Here is a 15,326-nt window from a genome sequence, read left to right on the forward strand (position 1 = left end):
TCAGTTTCCCATGGAAGGCTGGTTTGAGAGATAATGTCAAATTCAGAAAGGTGGGTCAAGCGTGAAAATACAGATTTCTGACAATTCAGTGGGTACAACATGATGATACATCATTTCAATCAATTAGACCAAACTGAATTCCAACTCTCTTATGACTAAGTCACCCCGAAATAAAAATTACAAAATTGATACTAAGTGGGAATTACTATTCCCACCACCTACTCCTCAGCTTGTTTTCTTTTAATAAATTTATTTATTTATATTTAGTTTTGGCTGCATTGGGTCTTTGCTGCTGTGCACAGGCTATCTCTAGTTGTGGCGAGTGAGGGTGTGGTGCATGGGCTTCTCATTGCAGTGGCTTCTCTTGTTGAGGACCACGGGCTCTAGAAGTGCAGGCTTCAGTAGTTGTGGCTCGTGGGCTCTACAGCACAGGCTCAGTAGTTGTGGCACACGGGCTCAGTTGCTCTGCGGCATGTGAGATCTTCCTGGACCAGGGCTTGAACCCGTGTCTCCTGCACTGGCAGGCGGATTCTTAACCACGGCACCACCAGGCAAGTCCCTACTCCTCAGTTGTAATAATTAAGTCCACTGAGTATTCTACATTAAGGAATTGAGATTAATAATGGGAAAACAAAGTTAGCTAAATTCTGATAACTAGGTGTTTGTTTATCGTCACCTTTATCAATAGTTTTGGACATACAGACTTAATTTTTTCAGTGACTTTATGCCTTTTACTGGAAAGTTGGTGGGTGGCGGGGAGATAAGGTACAGAACAGTATGCTATTACTTAAGTGAAAAATAAAGTGTACGTGAGCGACTGCTTATATATTCACTGAGTATCTTTGGAAGGATACACAAGAAACTGGGGAGAAAAGTCATTTCTAGAGAGAGGATATCTGTGGCTGGGGGATGGGGTGAAGGGAGATTTCCCTTTTGGACTTTCTGAATTTTGTATCAAATGCAAATATTATGTTTCATTTTTAACCGTTTTAAAAAAATTGAAGTATAGTTATTTTACAATGTTGTGTTAGTTTCAGGTGTACAGCAAAGTGATTCAGTTATATCACATATATATTCTCTTCTATTATAGGTCATTATAAGATACTGAATATAGTTCCCTGTGCTATACAGTAGGTCCTTGCTGTTTATCTATTTTATACATAGTAGTGTGTATATATATTAGGAGTTAATCCCAAACTTCTAATTATGTTTTAACTAAATTAAAATGTATTATGTATTTCTTTTCTTATGACTATATAAACACCTGAATCTTTGGGAAGACTTAGGGTTTCTTAAGCCACGTAGATAATTATTTTAGCATGTTCTGATGAGTATCTCTTACTCTCCCTGTTACAACATTCCATTATTTTTCTGGAAATATTCACAGGGAGGAAAAACCACTCTAATCCTTTCCAATTGTCTTCTTAAACTCAGAAATGTAAATATATATACATATATATAAAACAACATCATCTTAAGGATCCTTTTTGACCCCTTGTTTAGCTACTAAAGGTATTCCTGATGCTTTCAAGATAGACTCTATATATGTGAAAGGATATGCCAATAAGATACATAACACTCAAAAAAGACAAGCTGATATAAACTAATTTTAACAACCTATCTTCATGATTTGGACTAGGATTACCAGTCTGCTGTAATACATGTTCCTAATTTTTTTTTTTTTTTTGCAGTACATGGGCCTCTCACTGTTGTGGCCTCTCCCGTTGTGGAGCACAGGATCCGGATGCGCAGGCTCAGCGGCCATGGCTCACGGGCCCAGCCGCTCCGCAGCACGTGGGATCCTCCCAGACTGGGGCACGAACCCGTGTCCCCTGCATCAGCAGGCGGACTCTCAACCACTACGCCACTAGGGAAGCCTCATGTTCCTAATTTTGAAATCAGTAGAGTGAAGTATACCCTAAGACCCTAAATATTAGGGTAGATTGTCCTTTGAGAATCAAATGAAGAAATCAACAGAAGATGATGCTAGCATCCTTTTATAGCAATGGTTCTTAATGCTTCTTACACTAGAATGCTTGTGAGGATTATTGTACATCCCATCAGTTACAAGGTTTGTTACCACCATTATCCTGGGCTGAAATCAGACCATACTGAAGTTTGAAAACGCTCCCTTCTCTTAGGGAATACTCCCTTCTCCAGAGGAACTGCATACTGCTTTAAGGAGATATAATGACTTCCAGGTCTAAGACTTAACTGTAACCAAATTTAACATATTAGCCTCGTTAAAAAAAAAAAATCATTTGTCTCAATGTTTCCTCTAAACTCTAGAGTTGTATCTCCAACTTCCTACAAGTCAGTTCCACTCGGGTGTCGAAGAGTCATCATTCTTGAACTTAATATATTGAAAATAGAACCCTTAATATCCACCCTCTCAAAGCTGCTCCTCCTAACTGTTCCTAACTCAGTAAATGGAACCATCATCTTCCCAGTTGCTCAAGTCCAAAACAGAGGATTCATCCCCGATTTCTCTTTTCCTAAACTCCCTATATCCAATACATTGATTATGCCTTTATAATATATTCCCAAACTAGAATATAGTTTGGGAATATATTACCACCATCCTAGAGCAAACTACCATCATCTCTCCCTTGGACTATAGCATCAGTTTCTCCTAAATGCTCCAGCCATACTGGTCTTCTGTCTTTAAACATGTTGAGCTCATTTCCATTTTGTGGCATTCCTTCTGCTTAAAATATTTCTCCCATATACCCTCAGGGATGCTGCTTCCCAGCTCAAATGTCACCCACCCCAGAAGATTTCCCTGACCACCCAATCAAGGATAACCCTACCCTCACCACCAACCATTCTCTATAGCAGTACCTTATTTTTCCCCTCCATAGCACTTATCACTGTCTGAAATTAACTTGCTTATTTGCTTATTGTCCATGTCCTCCCACTAGACTGTGAACTCCATGAGACCAGGAACCACATTCATTGTATCTAGGATAGTACCTGACATATAGGGGATACTTAAGGAAGAGCTGATAAATGAAGGAACATATCTAAAGAAAGATTATGTCAACCATGAAAGATAACAGTCAGACAGGAGAGAAGAGTAATAATACATTCAAAAATGTCAAAGGGGGAGTTGGTTTTTGGACATGAGTCCACCTTCTCGCCAGGCTGCCGGCCTCCTGAATAAAGCAACCTTTCCTCTCTAACTTAAAAAAAAAAAAAAAAGTCAATGGGTGCCCCAACTGTGGTGAATGTTAAAACTGTGCCATGATATTCCAGTTCTCCTTTCAGATACATGATAGGTTTATACCTGCCCATCATCTTGAAGTTAGGCATGGTCATATGACTTGCTCAGTACTCCTGAGCAAGGACAACACACAGTAGAGCCCCCAGACAACTCACATGTAATATGAATTGAGAAGAAATAATCCTTTGTTATTTTAAGCCACTGAGATATGGTGGTTATTTGTTACTGCAAAATAACCGAGCCCATCCAGACTGATAAACCATCCAAACAATGCTGTGGGCACAGAATTATATAGTCAGTCTCACTAAGTAGTCAATTAATACCACTAAATATATATACTATACATATACTTAATTTCCAGATACGTCTGCCAACAAGGAGAGAAAAAATTGTTTATGTAGAGTTTTAAGGATTCTTGTTCCTTGATGTTATTTTTCAGTAAATTAATAATTCAGCCAAATAATCAATGCCAGCCAATACAAGGCTTCTTGAGAAATAGTCTGTCAGCCTCTCCTTATCTGAAAACATACTTTCTAGGTAAGAATAATTGTGTTTTTTGTTTCATTATTATCTACAACAACTATTCAATAATTAAATAGTTAGAGTCCAGGGAATTCCCTGGTGGTCCAGTGGTTAGGACTCTGGGCTTTCACTGCCAAGGGCCCAGATTCCCCCCTGAGGAACTAAGATCCTGCAAGCCGCATGGCACAGCAAAAAAAAAAAAAAAAATAGTTACAGTCCAGGTCACTGCAGCGGAAAGACTAGGATAGACTAAAAAGGTAGACTGGCTAAAATGCAGAATCACTGAATGCCGGGTCCGGAATCTTGGACTTTAGTTTGTAGACAAAACAGGCTTACTTAGAAGCTTTGTATATCATATGATTAAAAATATTCCTGAAGATTATTTTATATGGCAGTTGTAGAATTAGGATAACTGGAATAGGAAGGCTAAGAGTACTAGTTTCTAACTGCTGTGCCATGAATCCTCCATAGATGAAAGACCAATTTTTAATCGATATATATGATTTATTTTTGTGATAACACTAAACATACTATTAATGATAATATTAAGTGGTATAGGGAATAGGCAGAGCATAGATTTTTGCAAATAAGAGTAAAAGGCACATTGAAAAATCAGGCTGGCACTAAAGTAAGATCTGGTGATGGACAAAACTGCACTCTGTGAGCATGAAGGGCAGTCAGGGCAATCATTACTTAATAGTTCTGAAAGCAGCCAAGTGAACAATGGATGCTTTACAACAACTAGGAGGTATTTTTATATTGTAGGAATGATTGGGTTGTAATCTGGTTGATTTGTATTCTGAGTTCTTTCAAGGTGCTCAGAGGATCTGTACAGTACTCCAACAAGCTTGTCTTTCCTCAAAAACAACCCATTCCTTCACTCATTCAACAAATATTAACACATGTTATATACTAATTACCACTCTAGGCACTGGGAAAACAGAAGTGAACAAAACAAAGTTCCCTGCCTTCCTGGAGCTTGTATTCTAGTGCCATTTAAATTCCATTCTAAAATTCCTCCCCCAGTCTTATGATATGGGAGTAGCTTTTACAAATGCCTTTGGAAGAAATCATTTATGATCTATGATTAATTCATGCTGCAATGTAAAAGACTAATAGTCTCCCCATGGTAATCACAAAAGCAAATACTTCACAGATTCACAGACTCTTAAGATTTGGAAAGGATCTTGGAGATAATTTCAATTTACAGATAAGATTAAGGCATTTGCCCAAGAACACTCAGCCACTAATAGGAGAACCAGGCTTAGAACTGTAACTTCCAGTGTTACAGCCTTTCCCATATAACCAGGCTGCCTGTTTTAAGATTACACTAGTTAGAAGAGATGCCAGAATGGGTATTCATGATTCATACATAGGTGGTAGGTTCCTGAGTGACTTGTTCAGGAATTTTAGGCAGTGTGTAAAACTGAAGGAGAGACAGGTGATTATAGGGGAGGCAAATTGGGGGGAACTTTCAGAAGACCCTTTCCTTCCATCTCTACCCTCATCATGTCCCAAGAACAAAGAAATTACAAAACTTCTCCAAAGTTAATGGATATTAGCTATTAGTGAGAAGATACCGGGGGTGGGGGATGAACATGAAGTACTAAAACAGTCAGTAGAAAAAAAAAGTCAAATTATATCCTATCCAATTTGAAAAGCGTATAGTCCCAGTAAAAGTACCATTTGTATTAGCTTTAAGGTTTTTTTAAATTTACTTTCCTAAATACATTTTCCACAAAGCACCAAATTAACTGATAGAGATCAACAAGTATAATGATTGATAAAATAGCAATGTAATATAGACTGATGTGATGTAATGATGCATCCCATAGTGGGCAAGCATTTTTAAAGATAATTCCTCCTCCTCTGGAAGAGTTATACTCACCTCTTGCTTATAAACTTTAGCAATCTATACATTTTAAAAACTCGAACTAGTCATTTAATCTTTCAAAGTAAAGATTCATGACCAACAAACTTGAGCCTTACTTAGTATCCTAATAGAAAACATATTTCAAAAAACCTTTCCAAGAAGGGGAAGACTTGCAAAGAAAGAACTGAAAAATAAGCTTAGTACAAAAAACAAAAAGTTAAAAAAAAAAAAGAAAGAAAAGAAAAGGAAGATTATTATAGAGGTTTTAGGAAAAATGTAAGCTGATAGGCATCACGGATCCTCATTAAAATCTCATTATGTATCTCTGTAAACAGCAGTTTCCATACCTAAGATGAAAAGTATTATGAGAATCCCAATTTATTTCAATAGCTGCACCATTGTTTTAGCTTCCTAGATTTAAAACCTTGGAGATACCATACACTTTTACCCCTATTGTTTCCTACAGTTAATCAGTCATCATGTTCTAATATTTCTTCCTTCAAAATGTGTCTTTTGAATACAAAGCAAAATCCCCAACTTGAAAAGAACACACACAAAAAACAAAGAAGACTGACCATTAAAAAGAACATTTTTCTAAGAATGGGAAATACTCATGATATGCTGAGTCAAAAAACAAAAATAAACCAAAGCCACAAGGAGAAAAATGTATAATCCTAGTCTTATGAAGGAAAATAGGTATCAACAAAGAAAAAGATTTGAAAGGAAACACCACATGAAAATGTTAACAGTTGTTCTTTCTTGCTTGGGGGATTTTATAAGCGGCTTTTGCTCTTTTTACACTTTCTCTACATTTCCTAAATTTCCTACAATGAACATGCATTATTTTCAAACTTGGAAAATATATTATTTAAATAGTTGTCTCATTTTTACCACTACTTGTTCACTCTCAGTGCTCCTATCCTAATTCCTTATAGCTTCTTTCCCCCAGGACTCCAACAATAGCTGCCTTCTTGAGGTCTCTGAGGCAGCTTCTCCTTAACTTTAATATTGCTTGTACTCATGCTCTGAAAATTCATCATTCATATTTGTCTACAGCACATGGAAACAGAAGCTGGCCATATAAGCAAACAACTTAAAAGAGGATTTCTCAACCTCATCACCACTGACATTTGGGGTAATTATTTCTCATGGAGGGGCTGACCCATTGCAGGATGTTTAGCAGCATTCCTGGCCTCTATCCACTAGATGCCAATAGCACCCCACCCCCCAAGGCGTGACACTGCCAAATGTCCCCTGAGAGGCAAAACTGCCAGCAGCTGAGAATCACCGATTTAAAAGTTTTTAAACTTCTAAAATCATATCTCTTTTTATATATATGTCAAACCTAAACTTCTTTGACATATGTCTTATATAACATTCCTCATAGTCTGCCATAATCTTATTTTTCTCAACAGGAACTTTCCAAATAGACCAGACTTACTGTTCCCTAGAAAAATCATTTTCATTCCCAATTTCAAGTCTTTGAACACACTGTTTCCTCACTAAAATTCCCCATTCACACTTCTATTCAATGCCCTACATCCATGCTTCAGTTTGGGTTCTTTGCAGAAGCATTACTGATTACTCAGTTCAGTTCATCATACACCCACTGCACTAATAAAGAATATCTCATATATCTTTCTTTTTTTTTTTTTTTTTTTTTGGTGGTGGTGATCGTTGTTAATTTTATATCCCAAACTAAACTAACTTTCCTCAGATTTGTTGCCCTGGCACATTTCTTTTGTATAACCAATTGGGCCTAACATTGCTTGATAACTGATGAATGAAATTAAAAATTTAAATGCTCGGCTGTAAATAAGTGTAAACTGATTTCTTAATTGCTTTTGAATCCTATTTCTTGTCATGGAGTTATTAGTTAAGTTAATCATTCCAAGTACAGAGTAACCACTCAGTAAGTTTTCAGAAAGAATCATTAATATATAATGGTATATTTTAAGGAATTACATAGGTTTCAAACTGTTCTCTACACTTTTAGGAAATGACACAAAGGGATTAAAACTATAACCTACAATACAAACATGAACTTTATAAATTCTATTTATCTTAATATAGCCAATGGATTTTGCTGCTCGATGCACAAAAGTTACGTCCACAAGAGCAGAGAACTCGATTTAGTACTGTGTGCATGTACACGAACGCACCTCACACGTATATTATCTCCCCAGTTGAGAGAAGTAAATAAAATTAAACTGCTTTGTAAACTAAAAAGAGCAACATATAAATGAGGCAGTAGAGCAGCATAGCTAAAAGCATGGAGCCAGCCTGCTTGGGTCCCAATTATACTAGCTGTGTAACCGTGTACAAGTTACTTAACGTCTCTGTGCCTCAGTTTCCTCTTTGTCAAAATGGGGATAATAATAGTATCTGTCCCAAAGCAAAGCTCTCAAAAGAGTGCTTGGCATATAGAAAGCACAAAATAAATATTAACCAATGTTATGATTACAGCGCTAGTTATTAGCCAAGTAAAAGCCTCAACGTATAAAGTTCTGATTCAAGTCTGAAGCTGGTTTAAAAAACAACACAACAAGACAAACTACACAAATTTAAGCGATTAGGTGGACTAATTTCTCATAATCTTTGCCAGTGCTAAACTGGTGATTATTACAGACCTAAATTCTGTTAGTCTCTTTTTTTTTTTTTAATCTCAAAGAAACTGACATAGAAACCTCTGTTTTCAAGGAATTTTACAAGCCACAAGGAAACAAATCAACTCTTTGTTTTCTCCATATTTAAGCCCATTTAAGACCTTGGTAAAAGCCTAGGTACTGTTACAGAACAACTTTTCAGAAAATACAATGAGGTTTTTAAAGTTGCAATCAGCAATTCTTATGCAGTTATGTCAAGTTTTTGTCCTGCTGAACAAAAGGTTATGTGTCAGGGAAGCAAGGACCCGACAGAAAATAAGGAAATACCACAGCCGGGCCTAGGCGGCTCTCGGGAAAACCTGTCCTCAAACAGCGCCTCAGACGCCGGCGTCCTTCCCCGCTCACTGGGATGCACAAGTCGGCTCCATCCGCAAATAAATGACAGCAGGTTCCGTCCCCGCCTCTCCGGGCCCGGACCCCTCGCGCCCACCCGGGCGGGCTCCTGCGCCCGCCGCCCTGACCCTCCTCGCCGCGGCCGGGTAGGGAGCTCCATGCGAGACCGCGGCCCCGCCGCCCCGACTCCCGACCCCTGACCCCTGCAGCCCTGCGCCGGCCGGGCCGAGAAGAGGCCGCCGCGGGGCCTGCAGGTGGGCCCAGGGCGCGGTCAGGCCCGAGGAGAAGCCTGGCCCCCGGAGGGCAACCGCCGGCGCGAGGATGGCGCAGGCCCGGTTGTCACTTACCGGCGCCTCATGGTACCGCGGCGCCTCCGTCTAGCCCAGGCGCTGACCGACTGCGCCCCGGCAGCCCAGACTATCCCTCAGGTCCCCGGACGAGCCCACTCTGAGCCATTCAAACGCGGCCGCACGCGCGGCCCGCCGGGATAGCTCCTACTAGGGCGTCTCGGAGGCTCCGCCCAACACTGCCTCCGCCCCTCTCAGGTTGCGCAGGGGCGCAGGGAGCGGGAGGAAGAGGTGGTGCGGACACAGTGCCCCCTGGCGGACACAGGTACGTATGGTAGTCCTGCTACGCTGGGGCAAGTAATACCGCTCGGGGAACCGAGGGTGGATAAGAGTCAAAGAATGACCCTGCGCTAGTCACAGTCTAGTGAGTGAAACCGTGCTTTAAGTGTTGCACCAGGAGGTGCTATCTGCTATAATCTGCTATAAAAATATGGTGCAGGGATGGGACTTCCCTGGTGGCGCAGTGGTTAGGAATCTGCCTGCCAAGGCAGGGGACACGGGTTTGACCCCTGGTCTAGGAAGATCCCACATGCCGTGGAGCAACTAAACCCATGCACCATAACTACTGAGCCTGCGCTCTAGAGCCCGCGAGCCACAACTACTGAGCCTGTGTGCCACAACTACTGAAGCCCACTCACCTAGAGCCCGTGCTCCGCAACAAGAGAAGCCACCGCAATGAGAAGCCCGGGCACTGCAACTAGAGAGAAGAGCCCTGGGCTGCAACGAAGACCCAACACAGCCAAATAAATAAATAAATAAATTTATTTATTTAAAAAAAATATGGTGCAGGGAGAGACTTATTCATTCACTCCTATTTAAGTGCACTAAGGCAAAATATTTAAAAGGGTAGACTGGAGCTCTGCGACCTCGGGGAAGTCATATAAACTCCTGTGAGCTTTGGTTTCCCCATGTGTAAAATGGGGATGTTAATGGTATCTGCCTCATCGTTATGAGGATTACATGAGTTAACACATATAAAATTCTTAGAGGAATGTATCTGGCACATGGTAAGCACTATATAATTGTTAGCTCTTATTTGTTAGTTCCTGATATTTGCCAGACTCTGTTCTGGACTGTTAAGAACACAAGAGGGCTTCCCTGGTGGCGCAGTGGTTGGGAGTCCGCCTGCCAATGCAGGGGACACGGGTTCGAGCCCCAGTCTGGGAAGATCCCACATGCCGCGGAGCGGCTAGGCCCGTGAGCCATGGCTGCTGAGCCTGCGCGTCTGGAGCCTGCGCTCCGCAACAGGAGAGGCCACAACGGTGAGAGGCCCGCGTACCGCAAAAAAAAAAAAAAAAAACCACAAGAAATATGCATGCCCAGGAAGCAGGCTCAGTTTCTTTGGGATGGTGAACACTAGAGGATGAGGTTAGGGTTGGATCTGTCCCTGACATGCTTTTAATTACTGAGGGTAATTCTCTTCATCTTAGTGGAGACAGAGTCTACCCATCTTCACAGGTAAGCTACTGGTCAACGTTAACCAAATTGTGACAGGAGCAAGTTTGTCTCTGGTGGGCCTCTCATCCCTTGCAGAAGCCTATCAAGTAGTGCATTTGGTGTAACAGTTGCTCACTGCAAGACTCCACATCCCTGGACTCACTGCTTTAGGCACTCTGTTCAGAACTCCCCAGGGCTACCTAAGTTGGGTTTAACGATATTTTTGCGGGCCCATCATGTGTCAGGCTGACATTGTACCAGGAGATGGCCTGGGGAAGCTCACAGTGGCTTGGACAAACAGGGAAAGAGATCATTCCAATACATTGTGGTGAATGCAATGATAAAAGGTATATCCTAGAGGCTGTGGGAGTTCAGAGCAATGGGAGGCCTGGCAGATAAACTAATCAGAGCTAAAATATCATTAGGTAATAATAACAATGTATTTTTCCCCTCTAGTAACAAGGTCCTTACTTACTTAATACAAAAAAATTAAGTAATGGTGAAAATTTCAGGCACTACTTTAGATTGATGGGAGAAATTTTTTTTTTTTTTTTTTTTTTGCGGTATGCGGGCCTCTCACTGTTGTGGCCTCTCCCGTTGCGGAGCACAGGCTCCGGACGCACAGGCTCAGCGGCCATGGCTCACGGGCCCAGCCGCTCCGCGGCATGTGGGATCTTCCCGGACTGGGGCACGAACCCCTGTCCCCTGCATCGGCAGGCGGACTCTCAACCACTGTGCCACCAGGGAAGCCCAGGAGAAATATTTTTAGGATATGTTTTGCATAAGCAATGCCTTTGCGAGCTTCTCAGATTGTACCAAGCACAAGCAGGCACATGCCGCTGTGTGGGGCCATACCTGTCAACAGAGGGGACTGTTGAGAGAGTCCAGCAGGGTGAGTGAGTGAAGGGAGCAGAAGCCCTGGGTTCCAGTGGTGTGCAGCGTAGAACACTCCCGGAGTATAACTTCCACTAAGTGGGTGTGCTGTTTTTAAGAAAATAAAATTCAACACACATGGGTGAAGTCACTATCTCTCCAACTATTTCTTCATCACCATTGTCACAAACAGGAATTTCTCGATGACCCACTATACAAAAGGCACTGTGCTGGGCCCTCACCAGAAGAGGGTGAAGAGTCTAAGGAACAGTTCTTACCCTCAAGGAAGGCTGGGTGATGAGGTAAGACAAGTAACAGAGTCCTAGGACTCAGGGAATCTGCTGTGTTAACATAGAAGGATCTCAGCTCAAACAAGGTCCCAGGTTGTCTGAAGGCCAGAGGAGAACCTTGATGTTCTCATTTCTAGAGCTTCTTAGGGCAAGAGTCTCAGGCAGGTTCATCTTCAGACTCTAGTTCTGGGGTTTACATATCTCTGGCCCATCGTTCTCATGAGACTGCCAAATGTCAACATAACTTAAGGTGAAAATAAAGAAATTTGCCTTCATATTGCTATTTTTGAAATATATACCATTTTAGTGATGAAATGCAGGTCAGTTGTCTTCACTGATATTTTTCAGTCAATAAAGTTGAATTTTTTTTCCCCTTGGAGCGCAATCAAATTTTTGTTGTTGTTGTTAAGGGATTAAAAAAGAGTGCATTCCATACATATTTTTATTGTCCCTGCACCACCAGCCCTTCACAGAAAGGTGGTTCCCCGCCAGCCCTCACAGTGGACAGTCTCCAAGGGAGTGCACCCCTCTAGCCATTCCCTCATTGCTTCCTTCTGACTGCCTTAGATATTCCCTCCATCTGAGTGAACAGGCAGCTGAATTAGCCTTTCTGCCCTACACTCCCCCTCTCACAGGGGTATGGACATCAGAGATGGTGTGTAGAATAACCCTGACTATAAACACCCATGTGAGAAAAGAACTTACATGCAAAGTTGTATGTACGCTTCTGAGTGGAGAGTCAGGGAAGGGATCATGCAGGAAGGCTGCAGTCGGGCCTGACAAGCTGGACAGGATTTTGACAGGCAGGGTGTTCCAGACAGACAGGGGAAGTACAAAATAAATTCCAGGACCGCCGTCTATCGCGGTTTGAATGGGGTGGGGAGAGCTCTGGGGAGTAGCAGGAGGAAAGACTGTCACCTGACAGTTGTGAAGATCTGGAATAATCAGGCAAATGTGTTTGGGAAGGAAAAAAACTACTAGAAACCATTAAAAGTCTATTACTCAGAGACAAGCACTGTCTCCATTCGAACATATGTTTTTTCAGATATTTTACTATGCAAATGTACCTACATTTAAGAAATGAGATCATATCCTTACAACTTTGTAAACTGCATTTTTATGATAAATATATTACATAGATCAATCCATGTAATATTAATTGAAATGCCAATCACTATAAGTGCACATAATAATATAAATGGCAGTTGAAACTTTAAGACACAAAACAACAAGGCATAGGCATTGAGCGGGGAAATGAGAATTAAATCAGTACTTTAGGAGGATTAATCTATCATCAGGATGCAAGATGACTAGTGGGAGGGAGGGAGCCCATGAGCCTTAGGTATGAAAATGTTGTCCTTTGGGCCAGAGGTTCAGGAAGCCAGAGCATTTACTGTGGTGATGCCATTCTCATCCCCTCAGACTGATGCCAGGCCTGGTAGAGGACTGAGCGTGAAGAGACGTAAAACACAATAGCTCATCCATTCCATAGCTAACTACATCTACTGCTCAGCCTCAGAGCCCTTGGAGAATTCCAGCTGACTTTGGCAGTCAAAGTGAGAAGTCAATCCCTTTTATTCTGCTCCTCCCTTCCCCACCTTCCTGTGCAGACTGTGGAAGGAAAGGATGGCAGTAGGGAAAGTTTCAGATAAGGCGATAGCAGTGGAAAGGAGCAAAGCTCACTCCCCGTTTGCAAGATTCATGGTCGTTTCAAATACAACCACGGTACAGATGCCTTGGTGGCAGAAGCAGCAGCAGCTTCCTAGATTTTGTTTGGCAGGTGGAAGGTGGGGGGCTGGGGGGGGGACTGTTGAATGGTAGGGGATCCTCCTGTTAAAAACAGTTTGTTTTGGATGCAACTCTGTGGCACTTCGACAGCTGGAAAGCGGGTGATGGTATTTGTTATAGATTTTCAAATGTGAAGCCAAAGAGACCATTTCCCTCCTTCCCCAAGTAGATTTCCTGCAATTACATACACTGTCACCTGGAAGATGGTAGGGGGCAGCATGTTAGAGCGGAAAGAACACTAGCTTTGGAGCAAGGCTCATCTCTATCAGAAGCCTTGATCACTGCCTTTGGGACCTTCTACACCATCTTTACCTTAACTGCAGAGGGAGGATAACTCTTCTCTTAGGGGATGTTGGGAAACAGGGTAACCTATGTAAAACACTCTAATAGTATATAGCACACTGATTGTGGCTGTCTCTCTGCAAAATATTCCCCACCCCCAACTTTACCTGTCCAGTGATTTTTCTAAGATAGAGAAGAACACAATTTGGTTGACTGCTGCCTTGGAAAAGCAGTCTTGGAACTAGACCAGTTCCAGGAGGGGGGCCAATGCTGCGGAGACAGACTCGCTGTGGTGCCGACAGCCTGGTAATCAGTATAGGGTATCTGTAAGTTATGACCTTTCACAAAACAAGTCCAGTCATGCAGTTGCTTGAGGGTTTGATACTCCGGGGCCCTCATAACAAACAGGCATAGCGGAGAGGAGTTCAAGGGCAGGGTGCAGGCAGGAAGGAAATGAAATGGGCAGGACAACAAGCATCAGAAGCAGGATAATGTCCTTGGGAAGGGGGCTTGAAAGGGCAAAGGAGGTCTATAGCCTCAAGAGACTGGAGCTACAGGAAGATCAATAAGACTGAAGTCCATTTCTTGGAGCCGGACACACGGTCAAACTACTCTGGCAGTAACAAAATTGAGTCTGACCCTAAACTGGCTATCCAAAATTAGCTGTGCTCTTCAGAACACCCGTTCTGCAAGATGTTGATACACTGAAAAGAGAGGGGAAAAGGGAGAAGAAAAAAAGGCTTCCTTGGCCAAAGAAGTTCAGTAACTGATGGATAAAACAAATATTTCTTTACTGTAGCATTTCTGAGTCTTTAAAATACTAACATTAATTGTGAATCTCTAAAAGAAAGGGAATTCCCTGGTGGTCCAGTGGTTAGGACTCCACGCTTTCACTGCCGAGTGCTCGGGTTCAACCCCTGGTGGGGGGAACTAAGATCCCACAAGCTGCATGGTGAGGTAGGTAGGTAAGTAAATAAATAAATAAATACAAATAGAAAGATAGAGCAGTGCTGCCCAAACTTACCTAAACTCTGAATCCTTTAAAGGCGAGAGCACACATATTCTACAGAAATAATCTGATCTACAAAGGGTAGCAGGACTAGTTCCAGTCCTGGGAAATGAGGTGTGGCTCCAGTTGTAGGCTGGTTGGGGAGGACTGCGGAAATTGGTGAGTGGCATCGTGGTGGTGCCTCATGATTGTGGCCAGAGCTGGATGAAAGCAACAGAAACTGAACATCTGGCAGAAGTATCAGAGTTTTTTTGAAAACTGAAAGATTCAGCTGGACTTTTTCCTTTGCCTTTTACAAAAATAAAAATATGGCCCTTCATGGAAGAGCATGTTATAAAACATATGTTAAATAAGTCAAAATATAAATCAAAAAATCTGGGAGAGTCTAAATCAAAATGTCCATGAAAATTATTACTGTTATCACTTTTTTGCATGGTAGGATTCGTTAATTCTCTTTTTTACTTATTTGTATTTTTTCATTTTATCTAATAAATGTCTTTTTTAATTAAAATAATTTTTAAAAATCACTTTACTGGGCTTCCCTGGTGGCGCAGTGGTTAAGAATCCACCTGCCAATGCAGGGGATACGGGTTCCAGCCCTGGTCGGGGAAGATCCCACATGCCGCGCGCGGAGCAACTAAGCCCATGCGCCACAACTACTAAGCCTGCACTCTAGAGCCCAT

At 42.0% G+C, this 15,326-nt stretch overlaps 1 protein-coding gene across 1 annotated transcript in view; it reads right to left on the minus strand.

The window, feature by feature from the left end:
- The window catches only part of KATNBL1 (katanin regulatory subunit B1 like 1), a 55,805-nt gene extending 46,601 nt beyond the window's left edge, over positions 1 to 9,204 (minus strand). The window contains exon 1 of the mRNA XM_032623838.1: positions 8,965 to 9,204. The gene's annotated coding sequence lies outside the window, so the exon portion shown is untranslated. The remainder of the gene's footprint in view (positions 1 to 8,964) is intronic.
- Between the last annotated feature and the right edge of the window lie 6,122 nt (positions 9,205 to 15,326).

Source organism: Phocoena sinus, chromosome 2 (assembly GCF_008692025.1).
Source record: "Phocoena sinus isolate mPhoSin1 chromosome 2, mPhoSin1.pri, whole genome shotgun sequence".
NCBI classification, from domain to species: domain Eukaryota; kingdom Metazoa; phylum Chordata; class Mammalia; order Artiodactyla; family Phocoenidae; genus Phocoena; species Phocoena sinus.